Consider the following 25,339-nt stretch of genomic DNA (forward strand, 5'->3'; position numbering starts at 1 on the left):
TTTTTTTGGTTGTCCAAATTTGGTTATCCAAATTTTCTATAATAAACATGTGGTTTCCCCCAGAATACACTTTTTTAGTAAGCAAGAAAATTAAGGTCTGGTGCATTTGAATGATAGGACAGGCTTTTTGAGGAGAGTGAATAGTCTAACATAGATCTGAGATCCTGAGAAGGTCTCAGGCAGGAGAAAATGCTGAAGAAACCATTCCCCGTGTTCACCATGACAGCCTTCTTAGCAAAGAGAGACCATCCTGTGCTGGTGGCAGGTAGGTTTACAAGCGAGAAGAGAAGCACTCCTCCTTCATTCAGGAAAATATATCTGTTGTCAATCCCATGGATCCATAAGCTTCTCCAAACCTGAAGAAATATTCCTTTTCAGAACAACTGTAACATTTTGGGTACTTTCTTGACATTTATCACTCTCCGCTTTGTACTGCATCAAATCATAGGAAAGACAAAAGCACGGAAACTGAAATCCAAAAATACAAATTCAGTGGAGGGGGGAGGGTATAGTTCAAGCGGTAAAGCGCATGCTTAGCATGCATGAGGTTCTGGGTTCAATCCTCAGGACCTCCTCTAAGAATAAATAAATAAATAAACCTATTTATCTCCCCCTACCAAAAAAAAAGACAAAAATACAAATTCAGGACCTGACTGTACCACTTACTATCTCAGGGACATCGAGCAAGTCATTTATCCTTTTCAGATCTCACTCTACTTGCTGTACAAGGAACGTTGTACAATAAGAATAATAAAAGGGACAGGAAGGATACGAAAATCAGAACCAAGAAAAGGCAGGAAGAACAAATAAACTCCCTGTAAGGACTGACAGTGCTTGTGTTTTGGAGCATTGTTTTGGCCTGTGTTTCCTGACATCCATTTTTGTGGCTATCGAGCATCCAACCATCCTTTCTACTAGCCCGCTAACTTTCCTTTTGGAGACCGCCTCATTGATCTTGAGAGTGGTTGTCCCTCCCACTGTAGACATCAAAGGGACTAGCTCCCCAGTCTGAAGCTGGACCAATCAGAAGGTTCTCTCAGGACTTGATCTTGAGTGAATGATCCACCATCATGTATGTATCACCTTGGCTGCCTTACTCACCTTGGCCCAGCAGCACAAGGACCAGTTTCTGTGGCCTCACTTTCTACAGCACTTTTGGTTCTTATCTGCTTTCCAAACTTGGTCTTTGAGCATCCCATCTATTTTGACAGCTCCACTGTGATGGGACAACATTCCTTGAACGGCAAGTCAAGTGAAATTTGAAAAGGGTAGATGACTTGCCGGGTGCAAGTGGTATAGCCAGGTCCTGAATGTATGCTTTTTTTACTTTTTGGGGGGGGTGGTGATTAGGTTTATTTATTCATTTATTTATTTTAACAGAGGTACTAGGGATTGAACCCAGGACCTTATGCATGCTAAGCACGCATTCTACAACTGAGCTATACCCTCTCCCCTTGAATGTATGCATTTTGACTTAAATATCCTTTCAACAAATAACTAGACAACTAGAAATAATTTCTATGGCTTGCAACATAGAACCCCAGCTTATTCACAGAACAGAAATAGAAACATAATAAGTTACAAAATTCTCATATCTAAAAAAAAAATGTAGACCATTTCCTCATTTAGTTCTAGGGGCTAAATTCAAAAAGTAATTTCTCAAAGGGGAATACATTGGGGAGGTGCATTAAGTAACAGAAAAAAATTATGTCCTCATGAGACCAGATGCTCTTGGAGAGCCAAAAATGTGGTGTTTCATATATTGTTCACCTACAGCACCTTGTTCACAATAACACCTAATAGATTTTTGCTGAAAGAATAAATGAATGAGGTCATTTTCAAGAAACTTTTCTTAGCTGTTATCCTCAATTACTGTTTGCCATCTTGGTCTGGGAGAAATACAGACCATTCATAAAGATGCCTGAGACCCTCTCCTTCTTCGACCCCCACATGCACCCACCAGAGTTAGCAGGTCTTACGTGGCTGCTCATATGATGAGTCCTTTCCGTAGCTCCCTCTCTACCAGCAAGAATTCAACCTGTCAGATTTCATTCCTTATGCTTCATCATTTCTCTTCACCTAGTCCAAAGCCAAAGTTCAAAGGCGACTTGAGGTAGTCAAAGATCGATCGTGGACCACATCCCTGATGACTATGCAGACGGCATGTTGGAGGCACAGAGCAAAGCCCAGGAGCCCTTTCCCTATGTCTCTGGCTGGTTTAATAGCAAGACAGAACATGATTTTGAATGCTGCCCATATAACGCCACGCAGTGAGAGTGACTAGCCAGATCTCAGGTACAGACGAATGAAAGTGACTGCTCAGTGAGGCCTGTCAGCTCCGACGGCAGGAGACGCCGCCCAGGTTTTCATCACTCTGCTAAGACCTTGCCTTTGCCGACCCCATTGGTTAAGGACATTTTCTGCTTCTATACTGAGTCATAACAAGATATCCATCCTCTTAAAATTCTCATTTAAACTGCAGAGATTGTTAATCTTAAAAATAAAAAAAGTGGACCAATAATGCGGCAGTATTTTTCAGCAGAGTATTTCTCCTCAGGAGGATTGGGAATGACCTTAAATAGAAACTTCCAGCTTACCCTAGATAAGCCATTGCCCAGAGCCCTGACATAAGTTGTGTTTCCTCAGCTATCAAGAAACGCTAGTGTGTGTAATTAGCACCTTGGAAGACAAAAGCTTGGCCACCCTCTTTTCTCTTGCCCTCAGTTTCCTGGGCAAGATGTGCAAGCTGGGAGAACAACTTCCTCAAACACAAAACCAGAGTGAGGCACACCATGTCCTAACAGGGCTGTAACCTGCCACACCACAGTGCCTGCTCTGCACTGAAAACTGCAAAAAAGCACCTTTGGCCTAAAGCCAATCCCCGTACTAGAGCCAAACTGTTTCCCTCACCCCTGATGTAATAAACATCGTGGTCACAGCAGAGTGTTGGGGGAAGCAATGGAAGCAGTTCGGCTCGGTTAGGACCTGCGTCTCACCATCTCCCTGGTATCAGTTGTAAAGCTGTGTTCCAACAGCATCAGGGATGCAAAGTATCACAGAAGATCTGAATTAAAAGCCCAGGGCCATCTCACCTCATTAGCATTTCCATGGATGGCTGGGCAGCTTCCATCCCCCTTCCCGTAGCAAGAGACTCACTGCCAGGGCTGGAGCCTTGCTCATCAAGACACAGCAGTTCTCCAGGAAAACAGGTCAGCTGATGCAAGATGGGAGGCAGGGAACCAGAGCTAAGGCCACCAGTGCCTTCAGGGGAGCCCCGAGGGCTTCCCCCTTTGCTTTTCCTATTAAGCACTTATCTAAACCAAAATTTACAAGCTCGGCTTCAGTCCAAGGACTAGCATTTTGTGGAAGAACCGGAGGCCAGCCTATTTCCAGCATACAACAATGACAGCCAAGCTCCTTTTTGTCTAGCATCTCTCAATGTCCCCGGAAGGGAGAAAACATACTCTTGCTTTGTGGCTTGAGGATGGAAACTTACCTACCTGGCCCCCAAGGCTATTACTTTCACAGATCTCCAGGTCTCCTTCTCAGTCATATTTTTTTAGAAAGCAAAGTTTTCAACAAGTAGGGGAGAAAAAACTTGCCTGAACACGTGGCAGTTTTATAAATGTTGAGTCCTGTGAGCTCTCAGTTATCTAGGAAGTCGGGTAAACAGGGACCAATGCTGAACCATCACGTAGCTGTGGTTTTTCTGTCTGAGCCAGAAGCTGACAGATGCCTTGGGGCTGCACTGATGTGGTCACTCCGACTTCTCACAAAGCAATCAAGGAAATGGCAAAATGGCATTTTAAGTGCAGCGTTGGGGGGGCTGGGGAGATGGAGTGGGAGGGTGAGAAAGCGGGAGAAATAGAACTGTACACCTGAACACAGAGTCAGGAAGCGCTTGTCACTGAGGCTACCCTCCGGGGCGCCCACACATGTCACCACAGTAACCAGTCAGTGAGCCAGGACAAAAGACAAACCAAAAAGCACTATCCAAAGGGAATTTTGGCCTGAAATCCTTCCCAGATGAATCTACTTCTTGAAAAGCTGCTGGCATCTTCAAAGAGCATCGGCATCATTGTCACAATCCTAAAGTCGACTCACAACAGTCACCTGACGTTCTCCCAGGGCTGAGGAGCGCCGAGTTTCGTGTCCGTCCCTACTGACCAAGTCTTGACTTTCTAACATACTCTCCTACCTTGAAGGTGGATTTCAAAAAGTGCTCCAGTTACAATTCTTTTCGATTCTGATCCTCTCCCTGATATGTCAACATATACATAGCATCCTGTTCAAGTGGCAAAATGGGGAGGGTGACTGTGATGGCCAATGGGATTGTGGCCTGGAAGTTATGGGCGGGGGTGGCGACAGGGCAGCCTTTGTTTGGGGAACTCTTTGCCATCCCCTGTCCTGGGTCCATGACATCCTCAAAGTCACATGAGACTCACTGCAGCGTTTCCCCCCAGCTGACAGTTTAAGGCAAAGATTCCAAAATCATTTTGAGGAATACCCTGTAGAACCCATGCTCTGGGTCTTTGCATCTCACAGTCAATGCTTCCAAAAATAAGCATGAACAATACCGGTAGCACCTGCTCTTTTATTAACTCATATAATTTTCACACCTTCACTGGAAGTGGGCATCATCATGCCCAAGCAAAAGATCATGAAGCTGAAGCTGGGAGAGGTCACGTGTCTAATCTGAGGTCACACAACCAAGATACGGCAGAGCTGGGCTTAACTCCAGGCCTCCTTCCCCTCTGTACTGCATCGTAACTGTCTCTCAGATTAGTAACAGAATACTCAAATCAAGGAACTGTTGAAGTGCAGTACTTATCACATTCCCTTATGGGACACCACTTAAAGAGGCGGTTGGAGAGTCACTCATTTATTTTTTAGATTCCACATACAGTATCTGTCTTTCTCTGACTTATTTCACTCAGCATAATACCCTCCAGGTCCATCCATGTTGTTGCAACTGACAGAATTTCATTCATTTTTATGGCTGAGTAGCATTCCATCGTATACATATACACCACATCCTCTTTATCCATTCATCCACTGATGGACACTTAATGTAATAATGGCCACACTATGAACACTAGGGGGGGAATATATCCTTTTGAATTAGGTGGGTTTTTTTTTTTTGTCTTCTTCATATACATACCCAGGAGTAGAACTGCTGGATCACGTGGTTGTTTTATTTTTAATTTTTTGAGGAACCTCCATACTATGGAAACATAGTGCTGCAACAATTAACATTCCCACCAACAGAAACAGAATTACAGATATGGAGAACAATCTAGTGGTAACCAGTGGGGAGAGGGGTGGGGAGATGGGCAAGATAGGGGAAAGGGATTAAAAGATATGAATTACTAGGTATAAAATGAGTAAGATACAAGGAGGTAATGCACAGCACAGGGGATATAGCCAATATTTTATAATAACTGTATATACTTAATATATATTATATATATAATAACCACATGTATATAACTTTATATATATAGACACGCAGAGCTTATTCTATAAAAAAAGCATATCACTCTGTTATAAACTGAAACTAATACAATACTGTAAGTCAACTATACTTCAATTTTTTAGAATTCAAAAATTAAAATAAAAAGACAGTTGCTACACAGTTGCAGCTCTAAGTTGCCATAAGAATGGGGACTCAGGGTCACCAGGGATTCCAATTTTCAAGAAGAACTATCAATCTGAGTCTGTGTGTGTGTGTGTGTGTGTGTGTGTAGAGAGAAATGGCCTCATTTTTTAACGGGCAATTAATATACGCATTTAAACCACTTCGAAGACCAAACATGTCTTTAGAATAAATCTGGTCTCTGAGCCACCAATCGGAGAGGGTGACAGGTGTAATGCAGGTCGATCGTTATCCTTGCTTGGGTTGATTACTCCCCTAACAGAGAATCCCACCTCCACCTTCAAGATTCTTCAGATTCCCTTCCCTGTGTGGGGTGGTCTGGCTACTGGAGTTCCTGCCCCCAGCCCACTGCTCAGCCACCTTCTTCCAGAGGAGTTCCTTCTACTGCAAAGAACTTGAGTCCTGTGATCAGGAGACCTGGGCTCCCTGCTTCCACACAACCTGGCTGAACCTCAGTTTCCTCGGCTGGAAGACCTATGACTTAAACATTAAGTGGAGCAATATGTTTCATAAACTTCACAGCGTCTTGCAAATGCAAGGTGGTGACCATGGCTAAATTTTATTCATATCAGGATTCAGGTGGGCCCCACAGGAAATTCTCCCCGACTCTCCCAAACTGCTTAATATTCAATATCCATGCCATCCCCTAGACATTTAGCCACAACCTGCCTCATATCATTTGGTATTGGCATTAACTCTCCTTTCTTCAAGTCTTCACACAAAAGGTTTTTATTTCCCCAGTTAAATGCAAGCTCTCAAAAGCAGAGATTGTCCACTGTGTTTCCCAGTGTCCATGTTAGGACCTCACCATTGCGATCATCACCCAAAATATGCTGGTTAAATTAAGAAGACAGTTTGCAGACTCTTAGATGGTCTGCATTCACCTTTTACTCCTTTCCAGTCCCAGAGAGGGAATTATGTTTGTTAAGAGTAGTGTGGGATGCAGAGGAAACTAAGAAAGAAAAGAACTTCTCACCTGTAAAGGCTTCTAACTAGGAAGTGACTTCAGGGGACTTAGCAAAAGATGATGGAGATAGAGATGAAATGGGAATTCTGGATCCAAATAAGCACAAGAAGGAATGGCTCATAAATGTCTTCGCAGTTCTGCCCTCCCTTCCCACCATTTCCTCTTGTAAAGCAAGGAAACAAAAAAACAAAACCACACTAAACCCAACCTTAAAAGACAAACAAGAAGATGAAACAGGCAATTCCAGCCAGAAGCAAGCATGGGATGAAGGGAGGACTAACAGAGCTGGGACCCTGCTTCTCCGACACTCTCTCCTTGCTACCCTTCCTGGGTGTTTGGGTGGCTGGCAATCCTGCAACCCTCATTCCTGAAACCTGGGTTTCCTAGCGTGCAGGTGAGACAGCCCTGGGGTGTTGATATGATGCCCAGTGTAACGAGGGAAGGGGAAGATCAGCCACACACACACACCCATGGTTATTGTGACACCCTTGGACAAGCGCCAGCTCGAAGCATTTTCACACGAGTGCAGTGACTGCAACTTCCGATTATGTGTCAGATAGCATTGACTCCACCTCCTGTTTAAACTTTATGATCTGGATAATTACAAGGGCTCTTTAAGTTCTTCCTTGTTGGCAGGAGTCTTGGGATTTCCCAACTGAATTTTAGTTTTACCGACACTATAAAAAAAAATCTGATGAAGCTAAGTATTTTGGGGGATCAGTCCTTCTTTCCCCAGCCTCAGGTTTGAGGGCTGTTGGGTCAAACGTACCGCGTCGTGTGCGTCTCTTTCCCGTCTTCCTTTTGGGCAGCAGGTCGGTTCCTTGTACGCGTCTCCCTTCTCATTCTTACATCTCTTCACGCATCTATGACAGATTTTGATCTAGGAATCTACAACAGAAAGTGTGATATTTTACTTGTCTGTGGTCTAACATCGATAAGAAAACATTATTGTAAGGCTCTCCTTTTATAGCTTAACTTTAAAAATAAATAAAAATGCAAGGTCCAGGGAGAGTGAATGGCTTATTCAAACTTACATTAGCTTGATTCCCAGGATTAAGCTCATGTCTCCCAAATCCCAAACCATTGAGCTCTTCCCTACTCTACACTAAACTCTTAGACAGTACCATCATATCCCCTTTTATGCCACGTCCACTCAGGACAGATGATCTCAACTGCAGTTCCGGAAGCAAAAGCAAACAGGGGGCTCCTAATATTCAGAAGCTGTTCTGTCCTTGTGCTGACTGCTGGCTGTGAGAATGTCCACCCACCCATCCTCCGCTCCCAGCTGACCGCTTGCAGGGGGTTTAGAGCGGCAGACCCAACACAGGAGAGCACGTGCTGGTTATCGCTTCATCAAGGGCAACTGAATTTCCACAGGAGATTCATTCCCCACAAAGAAAAGTGGAGCCTCCTGGACGTGGTCTGGGGTCCTCCTCCCTGAGCCTCGACACCCCTTCCCTTCCCCCTTCACTGTCACTTTACTCGTCTCTCAGATTTTTGTTTCTCGTTTCTTTTAAATACATTCCCCCAATATTGTCACTTGTTACTGTTTTTGTAATTTTTATTTTTACCTTTTTATTTCATATTTCCTATTTTTAAATTTTAATCCCTCTCAGTGTTTTAACTTTTCAGTTCATGGAGAATTTGTGTTTTGCCTAAGATTTATCTTCTCTGCTTCTTTATGTCTTTAAGCTTCTACCATCTGAGTTTATGACACTACTATTTTATATCTCACCCACTTTATCTTGTTATTTTAAAGAGCTTAACCTTTCACCTTTTTTGGACTTGTGAGCTTATTTTTAACTTCTCTTTTACTCTCTTTTTCCCTTAGGTTATACTCAATTTTTTTTTAATTTTAATGGCTTCCTCAGTTTGAACTCTACCTTCATTTAAAAGTTTTCACCGATTGTAATATTATCAAGAAGCATGGTAGGGAGAGCTCACACCATAAACACATTTTGAAGGCCCTTTTCCCTTTGGTTTCCTACCACCACCCCTGATTTTCTGTTAAAATGATCCTAATTTTAGAAATGGATTTTACAGTTCTCATGAAAGGAGTTATAAATATGGAAAGGGGAGCCTAGATAGACCCCAGAATTCTGGGTTAGAACCAGAGGTGTTAATGTGAACACATGGCATATGTGTGTATACATATATTTACACATATACACATATCAAATATGTTATATACACATACACATCACAAACATACATTTATTTCATAGCTCTGTCTGCTGACAAAGCAGTAAGACACCAGGAGCAACAAGCACATCTGCCCAGAGCTTGGTTTCTAAATACCATTCTCCATTAAAAGGAACCAGGATTCCTTGAAGAAATGACAGCTTCTAAGGCTGAGGCAAGAAAAGTTGAAGGGGAACCTGAAATATCTTCTGTCCCAAAGAAAGCTCAAATAATGATGTAGGTACATAAAAATAAACCAAAAACAACAACACTGGACCCAGTTTGGAGGAATTCCTATTGGCAAAATTTGGGACATTTTGACCATCAAAATAAATAATGACGACTTCCGGGCAAGATGGCGGAGTAGAAGGACGCTCGTAAGTCACCCTCTCCCACAAATACACCAAGACCCACATCTACAGACTCACTCAGCCAACCAGAGCACCTGCGGAACTCCGACAGAACATCGCCCTCTTCAAAAGATAAAGACACCAAAAATATGGTAGGAGAAAAGGAAAAAAGAAAGAACAAAAGGCAAAGCAGCGCGGGACGGGTCCCGCGGGGAGGGAGCGGCAAAGGAGGACTGGCGCTTGCTCGCTGGGTCTCCCCTCTCCAATTGAGAGGCCAGCGGGACAGAGGGGGAGCCTCCGAGGCTCGGATCTGTACAGAGCAGCCCTTGTCTGACAGAACTAAGTTAAACGGGCACAGAACGTCCCCCCGACACCCAGCCTGAGACGCGGGCCGGCAGCGGCGGGCAGGGCCAGGCTGCACAAGCCGGGCGGAGGACGGGGGCGGCTGCACGGAGGCAGCTCCGGGGGACTGCAAGGGGCTGGGCGCCGTGGCTGTGGGTGTACAGGACAGAACAACCTGGGCCCTCCATAAAACAGCAAGGTTGATGTGCTCTCGGGGGAAGGGTGCATACCCCCATCTCTGAAAACACACGGAAACTTTTCAGGGGAAGAGGGGCGGGGCCCAGGCAGAGCCGCCATATTCTCCGGCGCTTAGCACCCAGGCGGGGGCAGAGGCGAAACCTGCGTCCGCACCAAAGTGCTTAGCAGCCTCAAGGGCCAGACTGAGAAGGGCCTACAGCCCTGGGCAGATAGGATCCTTCCATTCTGGTCCCCCAGAGAACTTGCTCCACAAAGACAAACAAGCAGCTGGGTCTTGGCTCGGAGTAGGGAGAGGCTGCCCCTCGGTCTTCCCCGAGCCGACCGGGGCGGAGCGCCGACCGGGGCGGAGCGCCGACGCAGAGCACGCAGCCGCACAGAGCAGCGGAGCTACCGGCGGCGCAGGCAGGGGGAGAGCGGCCCCCCGCCTGTCGGGCAGGAACACAACCCCTGACCGAGGTGCTGGGAAGGGGCACGACCCGCCCTCCTGCCTCGCCAGTCTGCAACATCTGACTGCGGCATCCGGAGGGGCAGTGACCCGCCCGCCCGCAGCAGAGGAGAGCTGCATCTGACCCCGTGTTAGGAGGAGGCGCGATCGGCTTGCCGACAGGTGCTGGGAGCAACACAGAAGAGGGCGCCAACGGAGGGCCTATGAAAACAAGCTGAGCGTCCAAAACAGGACGAAGACAGAAGGACATCACATTAAAAGCACACACACTCCAGGAGAACACCGACAAACCCCTTCTTTTTTTTTTTTTTTTTTTGGTTTTTGTTTTGTTTTGTTTTTTTGTTTTTTGTTTTTGTTTTTGTTTTAATCTGTTTTTACCTGCTCTATTTTCAATTACTCTCTTAATTTTTACTTCTTAATTCATTTCTATTTCTCTTGGGTTTTGATGTCCTGTTATTGATTAGACACAGGCTTCAAACACATATATTCATCTCCCCACCCCTTTTTTTTTTAAAGGTTTTAAAAGGACGTCTCCACCCGATTAATACTCTGCTTCAACCCGCTCTTCTATTATTCATTATACATTGTTTTCAAACCCTCTTTCTCCCTTCTTTTAAAAATCTTTCTCTCTCTCTCTTATTTTTTCTTTTTTTCTTTTTTCTTTTTTTTCCTAAGTTGTATTCCTAAATAGGCATTAGATAGATAAAATCCTTAAGATCCAAAATAGACAACTGATACTCCATAAACCACAGTGCCAGAGAGGTATGAGCAAGATGAAGAAGCAGAGAAACCTTTCCCAATTAAAAGAACAAGAAGAATCCCCTGAAAGAAAGCTCAATGAAATAGACATCGATAGCCTACTAGATCAAGATTTCAAAAAAGGAGTGATCAAATTGCTGAAGGAATTAAAAGAGATAATGCTTAGAGAAATAAAATATGTCAAAAATGAAATTGAAGCTATAAAGAAGAGCCAAGCAAAATGGGAAAACTCATTGACAGAGATGAGGAATGATCTAACAGCTGTGCAAAGCCGACTAGTTAATGCAGAGGAACGAATTAGTGATCTAGAAGACAGGGCAACAGAAAGCACCCATTCAGAAGAACTACAAGATAAGCAAATAAAAAATAATAATAATAGCATAAGGGACCTATGGGATAATATAAAGCGTCCCAATCTTCGCATAATAGGGGTCCCAGAAGGGGAAGAAGGATCAAAGGGGATTGAAAAGGTTTTTGAAGAAATCATGACTGAAAACTTCCCAAACTTAAAGAAGGAATCAGATATCCAAGTACAGGAAGCTCAGAGGGCCCCAAACAGGAAGAACCCTAATAGACCCACACCAAGACATATCATAATCAAGATGGCCAGAGTCAAGGATAAAGAAATGATTCTAAAGGCAGCAAGAGAAAAGCAAAGAGTGAACTACAAGGGAACCCCCGTAAGGCTCTCAGCTGATTTCTCTACACAAACACTACAGGCCAGAAGGGAGTGGCAAGATATATTCAAAGCCCTGAATGAAAAAAAGATGCAGCCTAGGATACTTTATCCAGCAAGGCTATCCTTTAGGATAGAAGGAGAAATAAAGAGTTTCACAGACAAAAAAAAGCTTCAGGAGTTTAGCAACACTAAACCCATGCTAAAAGAAATATTGAAAGGGCTATTCTAAATAGAAAAGCAGCAGGATGCTACACAAATGAGAAACGTACAACTGGAAAGGTGATAACTCATGAATTACAAATAAAGAAAACACGAAATTACAAAAGAAGACATACAAATCACTGAGAGTGGGAGAGGGAGGCAGGGAAATATAGAATTTTTTTTTCTTTCTTTTTTAAATTTTTTTAACAGTAGGATGGGTTTGAGATCAGGTTATTATCAGTTTAATAAAAACGGGTATAGGTTAATAGATTTACAAAAAAGGGTAACCACAAGTCAAAAATGTACAAGGGAGTCACAAAAATTAAATAAAATCCATGATAATACAAAGGAAAATTACCAAACCACAGAAGGAAGAAGAAAGGAACAAAGAGGATATACCAATTCAACTGCAAAGATAAGTTCAAAATGGCAATAAACACACATCTATCATTAATTACTGTAAATGTTAATGGACTAAATGCTCCAGTCAAAAGACATAGGGTGGCAGACTGGATAATAAAGCAAGAACCTTCAATATGCTGCATACAAGAGACCCACTTTAGGGAGAAGGACACATATAGACTGAGAGTGAAAGGATGGAAAAGGATATTCCATGCAAATGGAAAAGCCAAAAAAGCAGGTGTTGCAGTACTGATTTCAGACAAAATAGACTTTAAAACAAAGGCCATAAAAAAAGATAAAGAGGGACATTTTATAACGATTAAAGGAGTGATACAAGATGAAGACATTACACTCGTTAACATATATGCACCCAATATAGGAGCACCTAAGTACATACAAGAATTACTAACAGAGATAAAGGGCGATATTGATGGGAATACAATCATAGTTGGAGATTTTAACACTGCATTAACATCACTAGACAGATCTTCCAGACAGAAAATAAACAAGGCAACAGAGAAATTAAATACTACAATAGAAAAAGTACATTTGGTGGATATTTTCAGAGCTTTACACCCCCAAAAAATAGAATATACATTCTTTTCAAGTGCACATGGAACATTTTCCAGGATCGATCATGTACTTGGACACAAAAGAAACCTCAACAATTTTAAGAAGATAGAAATTATCTCAAGCATCTTTACTGACCACAATGCCATGAAACTGGAAATCAACAACAGAGAAACAAAGGAGAAAAAAAGAAAAGCATGGAGATTAAACAATATGTTATTGAAAAAACAATGGATCAATGAGGAAATCAAAGCTGAAATTAAAAAATACCTTGAGACAAATGATAATGAAAGCACAACCACTCAAAACCTATGGGACACAGCAAAGGCAGTGCTAAGAGGGAAGTTTATAGCGATACAGGCCTTCCTCAAAAAAGAACAATCTCAAATAAACAAGTTAACCCACCACCTGAATCAATTAGAAAAAGAAGAACAAAAAGCCCCAAAAAGCAGCAGAAGGAAGGAAATAATAAAGATCAGAGAGGAATTAAATACAATAGAGATTAACAAGACCACAGAAAAAATCAACCAAACCAAAAGCTGGTTTTTTGAAAAAGTAAATAAAATCGACAAACCTCTGGCCAAACTCACAAAGAAGAAAAAAGAGAGAGCACAAATTAGCAAAATAAGAAAGGAAAATGGAGAAATTACAACAAACAAAATAGAAATACAGAATATCATACGAGAATATTATGAAAAACTATATGGAACCAAACTGGATAACCTAGAGGAGGTGGACAAGTTTCTGGAAACATACTGTCCACCAAAACTGAATCAAGAAGAAACTGAACACTTGAACAATCCGATCACTAGAAAGGAAATAGAAATAGCAATTAAAAACCTCCCTACAAATAAAAGTCCAGGACCGGACGGCTTCACCAGGGAATTCTACCAAACATACAAAGAAGAACTCATACCAGTCCTTCTCAAACTCTTCCAGACGATTGAAAAGGAGGGAATACTCCCAAACTCATTCTATGAAGCCACCATCACCCTGATACCAAAACCAGGCAAAGACACTACAAAAAAAGAGAATTATACGCCAATATCACTGATGAACATAGACGCCAAAATCCTCACCAAAATTTTAGCAAATAGAATCCAACAACACATAAAAAAGATTATACATCATGACCAAGTGGGGTTCATCCCAGGAACACAAGGCTGGTTCAACATACGCAAATCAATCAATGTAATACATCACATCAACAAGAGAAAGGACAAAAACCACATGATCATCTCAATCGATGCAGAAAAAGCATTTGATAAAATTCAACACCCATTTATGATAAAAACTCTCGCCAAAGTGGGTATAGAGGGAACATATCTCAACATAATAAAAGCTATAAATGACAAACCTACACCAGCATAGTTCTCAACGGTGAAAAACTCAAAAGCTTCCCACTAAAATCTGGGACAAGACAAGGATGCCCACTATCACCACTCCTATTCAACATCGTCCTGGAAGTCCTAGCCACAGCAATCAGGCAAGAGAAAGAAATAAAAGGGATCCAAATTGGAAAAGAAGAGGTAAAAGTGTCATTATATGCTGACAACATGTTACTATATATAGAAAACCCTAAAAGGTCCACAAAAAAGCTACTAGAGCTGATCGAAGAATTCAGCAAGGTAGCAGGTTACAAAATTAATGTTCAAAAATCAGTTGCATTTCTTTACACTAACGATAAATCAACAGAAAAAGAAAGTAAAGAAACAATCCCCTTTAAAATAGCACCCAAAGTAATAAAATATCTGGGAATAAATCTAACCAAGGAGGTGAAAGAATTATACACAGAAAACTATAAACCATTGATGAAGGAAATTAAAGAAGACTTTAAAAAATGGAAAGATATTCCATGCTCTTGGATTGGAAGAATCAATATTGTTAAAATGGTCACACTGCCCAAGGCAATCTACAGATTTAATGCAATCCCTATCCAATTACCCAGGACATATTTCACAGAACTAGAACAAATCATAAAAAAATTTATATGGGACCATCAAAGACCTAGAATTGCTAAAGCATTACTGAAGAGAAAGAAAGAGGCTGGAGGAATAACTCTCCCAGACTTCAGACAATACTATAGAGCTACAGTCATCAAGACAGCATGGTATTGGTACCAAAACAGACATATAGACCAATGGAACAGAATAGAGACCCCAGAAATGAACCCACAAACTTTTGGTCAACTCATCTTCGACAAAGGAGGCAAGAATATACAATGGAATAAAGACAGTCTCTTCAGCAAATGGTGTTGGGAAAACTGGACAGCAGCATGTAAAACAATGAAGCTAGAACACACCCTTACACCATATACAAAAATCAACTCAAAATGGATTAAAGACTTAAACATAAGACAAGATACAATAAACCTCCTAGAGGAAAACATAGGCAAAACATTATCTGACATACATTTCAAAAATTTTCTCCTAGAGGAAATAAAAGCAAGAATAAACAAATGGGACCTAATGAAACTTACAAGCTTCTGCAGAGCAAAGGAAACCAGAAATAAAACAAGAAGAAAACCTACGGAATGGGAGAAAATTTTTGCAAGTGAAACTGACAAAGGCTTGATCTCCAAAATATATAAGCAGCTCATACGACTCAATAAGAAAAAAATAAACAACCCAATCCAAAAATGGGCAGAAGACCTAAACAAGCAATTCTCCAAGGAAGACATACAAATGATCAAAAAACACATGAAAAAATGTTCAATATCACTAATTATCAGAGAAATGCAAATCAAAACTACAATGAGGTATCACCTCACACCAGTCAGAATGGCCGTCATTCAAAAATCCACAAATGACAAATGCTGGAGAGGCTGTGGAGAAAGGGGAACCCTCCTACACTGCTGGTGGGAATGCAGTTTGGTGCAGCCACTATGGAAAACAGTGTGGAGATTCCTCAGAAGACTAGGAATAGACTTACCATATGACCCAGGAATCCCACTCCTGGGCTTGTACCCAGAAGGAACCCTACTTCAAAAAGACACCTGCACCCCAATGTTCATAGCAGCACTATTTACAATAGCCATGATATGGAAACAGCCTAAATGTCCATCAACAGGTGACTGGATAAAGAAGATGTGGTATATTTATACAATGGAATACTACTCAGCCATAAAAACCGACAACATAATGCCATTTGCAGCAACATGGATGCTCCTAGAGAATGTCATTCTAAGTGAAGTAAGCCAGAAAGAGAAAGAAAAATACCATATGAGATCGCTCATATGTGGAATCTAAAAAACAAAAACAAACAAACAAACAAAAGCAAAGCATAAATACAGGACAGAAATAGACTCATGGACAGAGAATACAGACTTGTGGTTACCGGGGTGGGGGGCGGGGTAGAGGGTGGGAAGGGATAGACTGGGGTTTCAAAATTGTAGAATAGATAAACAAGATTACACTGTATAGCACAGGGAAATATACACAAAATGTTATGATAAATCACAGAGAAAAAAATGTGACAATGAGTGTGTATATGTCCATGAATGACTGAAAAATTGTGCTGAACACTGGAATTTGACACAACACTGTAAAATGATTATGAATCAATAAAAAATGTAAAAATAAATAAATAAATAAATAAATAAATAAATAAATAAATAAATGACAGTAATAAATTATAATCCAGTGAATAAGAGAACCCATGAATCCATATAGGAATACATACACACATACATACATACATACATACATAATGGAAAGTTCTTCTTATGATAAAATGTCAACTAATAAATGTAGAAAGAATGATAGAATTAGAAAATCACCATTTTGCATGTATCATAGTAATAACTGATTCAGGCAAGAATCATTAACAAGTGCTAAAACTAGTGGGTAACCATTTGATGGGAACAGGACCTATACATAGCGTCAAACTATCTCTCTACAAATAATTCACTAATTTCAAAGGGGAAAATAGTAACTTTACAGCAGAGAAACCTGGAGGACATCAACATAAACTGTATGCCTTCTTCCACGAGGCACTGCGAAAAATACAATCTCACTTCTGAAACATCCCTACTGAAAACACATAATCTGAATCTAATCATGAGATAGCATCAACTAAACTCAAATTGAAGAACTTTCTACAAGAAAGTCAGTCAGGGTTGAGAGCCTTGGTTTTAGTGACACTGTACCTTTCTCCCATATCTCCTGTTAGGTCCTCTTCTAGAAGAATTCCATTGAGGGTCATTGAACCATCGCTCACACCCAGTTTCATGAAGTGATTTTCCCCTTGACTGAAGAATGAGACGCCGAGCCACCCAAACCCACTGTTATCAAACAGCACAATCTCTGGGAGAATTCTTGACTCCTTGTATAAATGACTTAGCACTGAGCCCCACCCTAGTACCAGTGCACTGACCCAGAAAATTCAAAGTGTTCCCTAATTCCAGAAATTGCTTGATGCTCCACCTTGGACTGGATGAGCTTGACTTGCCTGATGTGGGGAAAACCATGTCACCTGAGAAACAGTTTAACTGGGTGATATGCCCTAAGTCTTCATTTGCTTCTCTTTGGGCTTGGTAAGAGCCATAGTGTTTGCCTCTTAATGATTAAGACTCTTCTCTTAGAAACCTAGTAGTGTGGCAAAAGGAAGGAATTGAATATGTTGGCTTTTCAAAATGGGTTCTCATATCTACTTGTAAGAAATTTCCCTGTATTACTGGGAATGCAATTTGGTGCAGCCACTACAGAAAATGGTATGGAGGGTCCTTAAAAAACTAAAAATAGAGTTAGCATATGATCCAGCAATCCCACTCCTGGGCATATATCTAAAGAAAACTCAAAAAGATACATGCATCCCAATATTCATAGCAGCACAGTTTACAATAGCCAAGAGATGGAAGCTACCCAATGTCTATCAACAGACGACTGGATAAAGGAGATGTGGTATATATATTCCATTATTTATATATATTAATGGAATACTACTCAGCCATAAAAAGAATGAAATAATACCATCTGAGCAACACAGATGGACCTGGAGATTGTCATTCTAAGTAAACCAGAAAGAGAAAGAAAAATACCATATGATATCACTTATATGTGGAATCTAAAAAAAAAGAAAAATGAACTTACTTACAAAACAGAAACAGACTCACAGACATAGAAAACAAACTTACGGTTACCAAAGAGGGGAAAGGAGTGGAAAGGGATAAACTGGGAGTTCGAGATATGCAGATACTAACTACTATATATAAAATAGATAAGCAACAAGTTTATACTGTGTAGCATAGGAACTATATTCAATATCTTGCAGTAACCTATAATGAAAAAGAATATGAAAACGAATACAGGTATGTATATGTATGACTGAACTATTATGCTGTACACCAGAAACTGACACAATATTGTAAATTGACTATACCTCAATAAAAAAAGACAAAAAAAGTCTTGTTTATAAAAAAATCCCATAATAAAGGAGAAAAGATATCATAAAATTGGAGAAAACACAGGCAATTCATATAAGCCACAAAGGGATCATAACCAGAACATATAAATAACTCATATGAATCAATTTTTAAAAAGGCAAACACTCAGAAAAGAGTTTGAATAGGCACTTTAACAAAAGAGGAAAACTGAATGACCCATAGACATATGAAAGGATGCTCAATTTCATTAGCAATCAAGGAAATACAAATTAAATCACAATGAATTATAATTTTATAGCCACAAGAATGACAAAAACATGAAAGTCTTTACATTTAAATTTTCAAATAGCATACGTTGGTGAGGACATAGGGCAAAAGGACTCCTCACCTATTGCAAGTGAGAAGGAAATTGGAGCAATCACTCTGGAAAATAGTTTAACATTACGTAGTATGGAAAAGTGGTAAAGTCAAATGCCACAAGATCATTACATACATGCACAGAACTGGCTTTGTTAGGGAAATTTAAAGCAGACAGTCAGCAAAGCATGTATGGTTCGCTGGAAGCTCGGTCTCCCACAAAGAAAAGTGAAGGGCCAGGGTGCTGCCAGAGGCTCCAGGGAGCTCTACTCCAGAGGCCAGGACCCCCTGAGAATAGCCTTGCTAGTGGGTGGAACAGGGGGATGGGCGTGGGGTTTGGTCAGTGTCAAGCAATATAAATTTTCGATGCCAGCTATTCAATAAGTCGTCCAGCAACCACTGCTGGAGATTGACCTTATGTGAAATTGAATGAAAGCACAGCCCCTTCTTCTGAGTTAAGGGGGAGCTCCTGATTCCTGCTCTCTTGAAGCTGGGCAACCTGAACCCCAGGGGCATTTATCAGACAATCCCACTTGTCTCTTCCCAGCTGGTAAAGCTGACCAAGTGCTTTACAGCCCATTCATTTCACTCCAAAGTATATACTCTAGGGACTCTCTCATGTACATATAATAATACTAATAGGCGCATTACTTACAATAGCAAAAATGAAGACAACCCAGATATCTATCAGTAGTAGTCTGGATGAATAAATGGTGTGTTCAAATATTGGAGTATCAAGGAACAGAGAAAATAAATGAAATTCAGTTACATGTATCAACATTTTAAAATCTCAATAATATACTTAGAATGAGAAATCAATCAGAGAATTCAAAAGAGGCAAAACAAAAGTATATGTTATGTAGAGATATACTTATAAATGGTAAAATTATAAAGAAAAGCAATGGAATGATCAACACAAAGTGAAAATATTAATTTTACTGCACACGTATAATAGATTTGGTGAGGCAGGAGGGTGCGGATACAGTTGTAGAAGGACCCAAAGGTGCTTCTAAAACACCGTCAGTGCGCTTTATCTTAACCTGAGTGGTAGATGCCCAAGTGTTTGCTTCATTGTTATGCTTTAACAGTACATATACATTTCTTTATGCTCTTCTATTAAGATATTTCACCATTTAAAAAGCAGAGAAAAAAATTGCAAGTATATGAAAAATAAAGCTAAACTTTTGAGCAGACTTCACTTACTATCTTTGGGATAAATTTCTAGGAACATTATTGCTAAGGCAAAAAGCACGAACACTTTGGAAGGGTCAGCATTTATACACACTTCAGCAGTACCCCTTATTTTAAGTTTTATTTTATTATGTACACATTCATGTAAATTGCCTTTACTCTTCTGGGTCAAGGTGTGAAGCCTAAATAAACCAATAATAAGTGAGGAGGTGGGACTAGATATGGGGGAAAGGGCCCTGTTGTTATTTCCCAGCAGAACATAGGTTTGATTTCTGTGCAAACGTGATGGGGTGTCATCCCAGGTTCCTAGGTCTGGAGCCTTCTTCATAACCCAACATAAAGGACCAGAAATTCCTCTCACCTCCAGCCTGTGAATACCCTCCTGGGCCTTCCTGCCTGTCCCTAGCTGGAGGCCACCTCAAGCCATCTAATATCAGCTTTCCCACCCACCTGGAACTCACTGCAGCCTCTTCCGCATGAATGAGCTTCATTATCAGCCCATCTTGATGGAAGTGCCAAGTGACTTTAGAACCACCAGGAGCTCTCAGCAAAAAGCCTAACATAAACATCCTAAGAAACGCTTCCTTTTTTCCAGGCCTTGCAGGGTGTGGAAATAAATATTGTTGACTGTGCCTGGGGAGAAATAAATCTCTCCCTGCTACGAAGACCACAAGAAGAGCAGAAGCCTTGCAGCTCCGGTGTCGTCCGCCTGGTGTTGTCCCAGCCCTGCCGATGCCCCCGTGGCACTCCCCACCCACCTCCAGCAGAACCCTTCGCAGGCAGAGGGAGCTACTAGTCTCTGTGCCTGCCTCCCTTTCCCCACCTGGCTGTGCCTTGCACACCTTTTATCCTCAGCATCAGCATGGTGCTGGTGCTTACGATGGACTCCACCACTAAAAGAAATCACCCTCAAAGAAGGGCAGCATTATACTCTTTTTACTCAGAAGAAAACGTGAGTCCAAAGAAACATGTCCAAAGCCACGGAGAGGCTGGTAAGAGGCAGAATCGTTAGTCTCTGAGTGCCATTCCTATTTAGGGCCCAGCATGAAGGTTTCAGTAACAGCCATAGTGTACAGCAGTTCCTGGACTCCTCAGGTCTGCATCTCTGCCCTGGCAGAAACAAAATGAGCTAATTAAATGCTTGCCACTGGCTTATTTTGGAAACTTCATGGAGTGTGTGAAAGCCTGAATGAATTTCAGGCCACTGTTGATTACTTCAAATGCGGAGGAAATCATCCAAGCATGGGAAGAAGGTGAGGAAGCTAAACCCACGGCTGAGGGTTATTAATATTGTAATGCTTTTGCTTATTGGCGCAGAAAAGCAACTCTTGGCTATATAACGGACTAACGCTTTAAGGCTGTAATGGAGAAGAGTAAATAGAATCCTTCAAGGTTGAGGAAGAGTCCAACCAAATACTCTGTCTAATTGCTTTGGAATAACCAAGATCACCCTGTTTACTGTGGGAGAAAGAAAATCAATAGATTGGATTTAGAGGAAACTAAAGGCACAAAGGGGTCATTCTCTGCGGGGCGAGTAGAGGGTGGTACCCCGGCACAGACCCCCAGACGGGCAGCAATTAAGTGAAAGGTACTCCATGCTTAATAGACTCAGACAGAAAACAAACTGTGGTTACTGGGGGGCATGTAGGAGGAGGGACAGATTAGGAGTTTGGGATTAACAGACACACATTACTATATATAAAATAGATAAACAACAAGGACCTACTGTATGGAACAGGGAACAATATTCACTATCTTGTAATGAGCTGTAATGGAAAAGAATTTGAAAAAAAAAGTATACGTATGTATAACTGAATCGCTTTGCTGTACACCTGGAACTAACACTGTAAATCAACTACACCTCAGTAAAAAAATAAGAATTATATATATATTTTTAAAGCTAGTCCATGACGCCTACTAAAATAATCTAACAACTAATAAATATAAAATATAAAATAGTTCCTTGCAAAACTTAATGACCTCTGGTGGATTTGCAGAATTCCCCACTGTTGAGAGCCTTCCTCATGAGGCGTGAGAACCTTCCCTCACTCTTCTCTCCAGCACATATGCCAGCAAGGTATAATTTAATCCAGTGAGCACACTGATAAGGCTTTTGGGTCACAGCATTTGTCTCAATCACAGAGCTTTCTGAGAACCCAATTAAATCTCTTCTACTTCTCAGGCTTTCAATCCAGAGCTTCATATGCCCAACTTTTGAACTTTCCAATCCAAAGTTACCCAACATGGTAATTTGTATCACATGGTAAAATCACTTGAGAGAACACAGGATGCTTTGGAGAAATATGTGTCATCCTTCAATAGTTGGCACAGGACTGACCCAGAGAAACAGACTTAGAAACACCCGCCCTTGAGTGTTGGCCGTTCCAACCCATCACTTCTGTGTATGTCCCGTTTAGTGGTGACGTTCAGGAAGTAACTAACCCCCGTGAGCCCCTCGAGCTGGGATTCAGGCGGACATTGAAACAAGGTAGATTATATGTTTCAAAATAAGTTATGGATCAAGCATCTCCAACACAATGTCAAACGAACTGATTCTAAAAAGAATTTAAAATTAAGCAAGGAGAGGGAAATAGCTCAGTGGTAGAGCTCATGCTTAGCATGCACAAGGTCCTGGGTTCAATTCCCAGTACCTCCATTAAGGAAAAAAAAAATTAAAATTAAGCAAGGTAGAGCTCTTTCGCAATATGGATTTTCAGGAGCCAGTATTAACTCATCCTCTGATAGCAAAAAAAAAAAAAGTGTAAAAGGGAGGAGATCAGGAGAATAATTCATTCTTTGTTAATCAAAGCAAGTGTAACTTGATGTGTGAATTACTCTAAAGTTCTCCAGAACATGGTTTATCCTTTCCCTGGGTCCTTCCATCCAGTCGACTGGCCATCAGCCCCAGAAACCCTTGTTCTGTGTCTGTGGGATCCTCTCCTGCCTCACGTTCCTCCAGCTGCTGGCACTGCCTCCTTGCGGCTCTGTCTGGTGCCCTTGCTCTGCCTTAGGCCTCCAACCACCTCCTGCCCTTTACATCCTCTCTAGCTCCTGGAGGCCAAGGCTGACGGAAAAAGCCTCAACCCCAGCTGCACCGCACTGTGCTCCTAGTCTCCCTCCCCCTTTCTCTGCCTTCCAGCATCCTAAGCTCTGGCCGAGCCAGAGTCCCCTTTCCTCAGACAGTCTGGCACTTTATGTCTCTGCCTTTCTTACACAACACTCAGCCTAAAATAGCTTTTCCTTGCTCTTTGAGCAGGAAAAATTCTACTTATTCAGCCCCCAGTGCCTCACGACTTCTTGGTGCTCCCCCCTCTGCCCTGTCTTCCGCACTTGCACTGTCTTCTGGAACACTATCAGTTACGGGTTTATCACCCTGGGTACAGGGCCAGCCCCTCGTGGGCAGGGCTCTTTCTGGCCTTATTTGCGCATCCTCTGTTGCTCTCAATGTCCAGCCAGTGGAAGCCACAGTATGTCTTTGCTGAAATAATATACTCTACTGGATTTCCAGAGAAATGGTATTGTCCCCACGAGTTGAAATTGGGAGCTTCAGCTCTGTCATTTACAAAGTGTGATAGCTCAGTGAGGTAACGCCCACACCCACTTATTTCACAGAAGCGCTTGTTTCATCACCAGGTGGGATGTGGAATGCTGATACTGCGGGGCTGACCACACTGCACCTTTCTCTTGTCACGTATTTTACCAGGGAGATGCTTCTCTGCATCTCTATCAGAGAAAGGCATTCTTGAAAATGTCTTCTCTAAACTTGATGATTGGAGCTGCTTCCATCTCAGGACCTGCAATGCTGCCTGTATATCTCCCTTGGTTTTTACTTTGTCCTAAAAAGCAGCACTACTCACCCTGCAGATTCATCTATTCAGTAGAGTTCCAGGACTGGGGACAGGATAGACACGTTGACTCACCCCCCGGCTCGCACAAACTAGGCACTCAGAAAGTGACTGCTGAATTGTAACTGTGGATCTGTCATGGACATAGAAAACAAACTATGGTTACCAAAGGGAAAAGAGCAGGGAGGGATAAGTTAGGGGTTGGGGATTAACAGACACACATTACTATATATAAAATAGATAAACAACAAGACCTACTGTATAGCACAGGGAACTATATTCAATGTCTTGTAATAACATGTAATGGAAAAGAATCTGAAAAGAATAGATATATGTACATATGCGTGTATGTATCTATGCACGTATATGTATAACTGAATCACTTTGCTATATACCTGAAACTAACATTGTAAATCAACTACACTTCAATAAAAATTTTTTTAAAAATAATTGTTGGTCTGATTTTTAAAAAAACATTTAGGGGATACTTCTCAGTCTTAGTAACACCTCTCTTTGCTTTTGGGTCTAGTTGATCATTTAGTTACATATTCCACTTTCAATTCCAAAACAGTACATATTCACCCTCACGAGGACATGTCTTTTAATACGATTTTGGTTTGTTTCAAATTTTGTTATTTAAATATTTCCTACATTATTAATTTATGCATATATATTCACATGATACAAAATTTGAAAAGAATTATATTAAATATAAGATGCAATATATTAAATACAACAGATCACATGGCAAAAAATTCTAAAGGAACCAAGATTAAAAGGGAAAATTCTTACCCCTCCCCTTGGCTCCCTCTTCCCTTCCTTGAAGGCAATCAACGTGGCCTGTTTTCTGTCCTTTTAGAAATAGTCTGTTCACATACAAGCAGATATATATTTTTCCTTTTGACACAATTGCTAACATATTATATACAGTGTCATGCACTTGCTCTTTTCACTTAATATACCTTGGAAGTTGTTTTGTATCTGTTCACAAGAGTGTTCTCACTCTTTTTACAGAGGCATGGTCTTCCACTGTGGCTCTAAATTACTCCTCCAATATGGTGGGTGGAATTCCCAGGCCCTGAGCAGCTCACCTCTCAGTGCTACTGTAGGACAAATGTCGTCAGTCAACTACCAGGCAGCCTAGATCTCTTGAAAAAGAATATTGCCCCATATGTACCTGGCACTTACATAAATTGAAGCCATACTTTGGCCTCTGTTGTACCATATCTAGCTAAGCCAGCTGGCACAAAAGACTATGAGAATAGAAAAGTATGCTTGTGACCTGCAGTGCATCCATAGTGCTGTAAATTCTGAACACAACCTTTGGTTGATGACTCAAGATGAACATATGGTTTCCTTAGGAATTAGTAAGTCTCTTTTTAACTTGTAGTAGAAAATCCAACCAAATTAGTACTGGTGAGATATCCTTTTTCATCTTTATCATCTTTATACCATTCAGACTTTATTTATATTACACAGAATTATTTTACCTACAAGTTCATCTCCATCATCACCTTATATGATTTATGTTTGGAATAAGAATCAATACAACTTTAGAAGGTACATTTAAGGTACTTTCTCTCTCTCTCATTCTCTGCATTGAACATTAGCCATCAGCCACATGTGACATGAGTTCTTGAAATGTGGCCAGTGATGTAAGTGTAAAATATAATCAAATTTCAAAGATGTAATATGAATATATATACTATCCCATTAATCATATTATATTGGTTATATATTGAAATAATATTTTGAATGTATTGGATTAAATAAAATACATTATTAAAATTAATTTCACCTGTTTTTTTTTTCA

At 41.0% G+C, this 25,339-nt stretch overlaps 1 long non-coding RNA gene across 1 annotated transcript in view; it reads right to left on the bottom strand.

Annotated features, from left to right (window-relative positions):
• LOC107033837 (uncharacterized) overlaps positions 1-25,339 on the bottom strand; it is a 336,084-nt gene that overhangs the window by 157,318 nt on the left and 153,427 nt on the right. The window contains exons 2-3 of the long non-coding RNA XR_012073510.1: positions 23,539-23,659; positions 7,393-7,511 (exon numbers count right to left, since the gene is read on the bottom strand). This is a non-coding gene — a long non-coding RNA (uncharacterized lncRNA). The remainder of the gene's footprint in view (positions 1-7,392; positions 7,512-23,538; positions 23,660-25,339) is intronic.

This window comes from Vicugna pacos, chromosome 6 (assembly GCF_048564905.1).
Source record: "Vicugna pacos chromosome 6, VicPac4, whole genome shotgun sequence".
In the NCBI taxonomy this organism is placed as follows: domain Eukaryota; kingdom Metazoa; phylum Chordata; class Mammalia; order Artiodactyla; family Camelidae; genus Vicugna; species Vicugna pacos.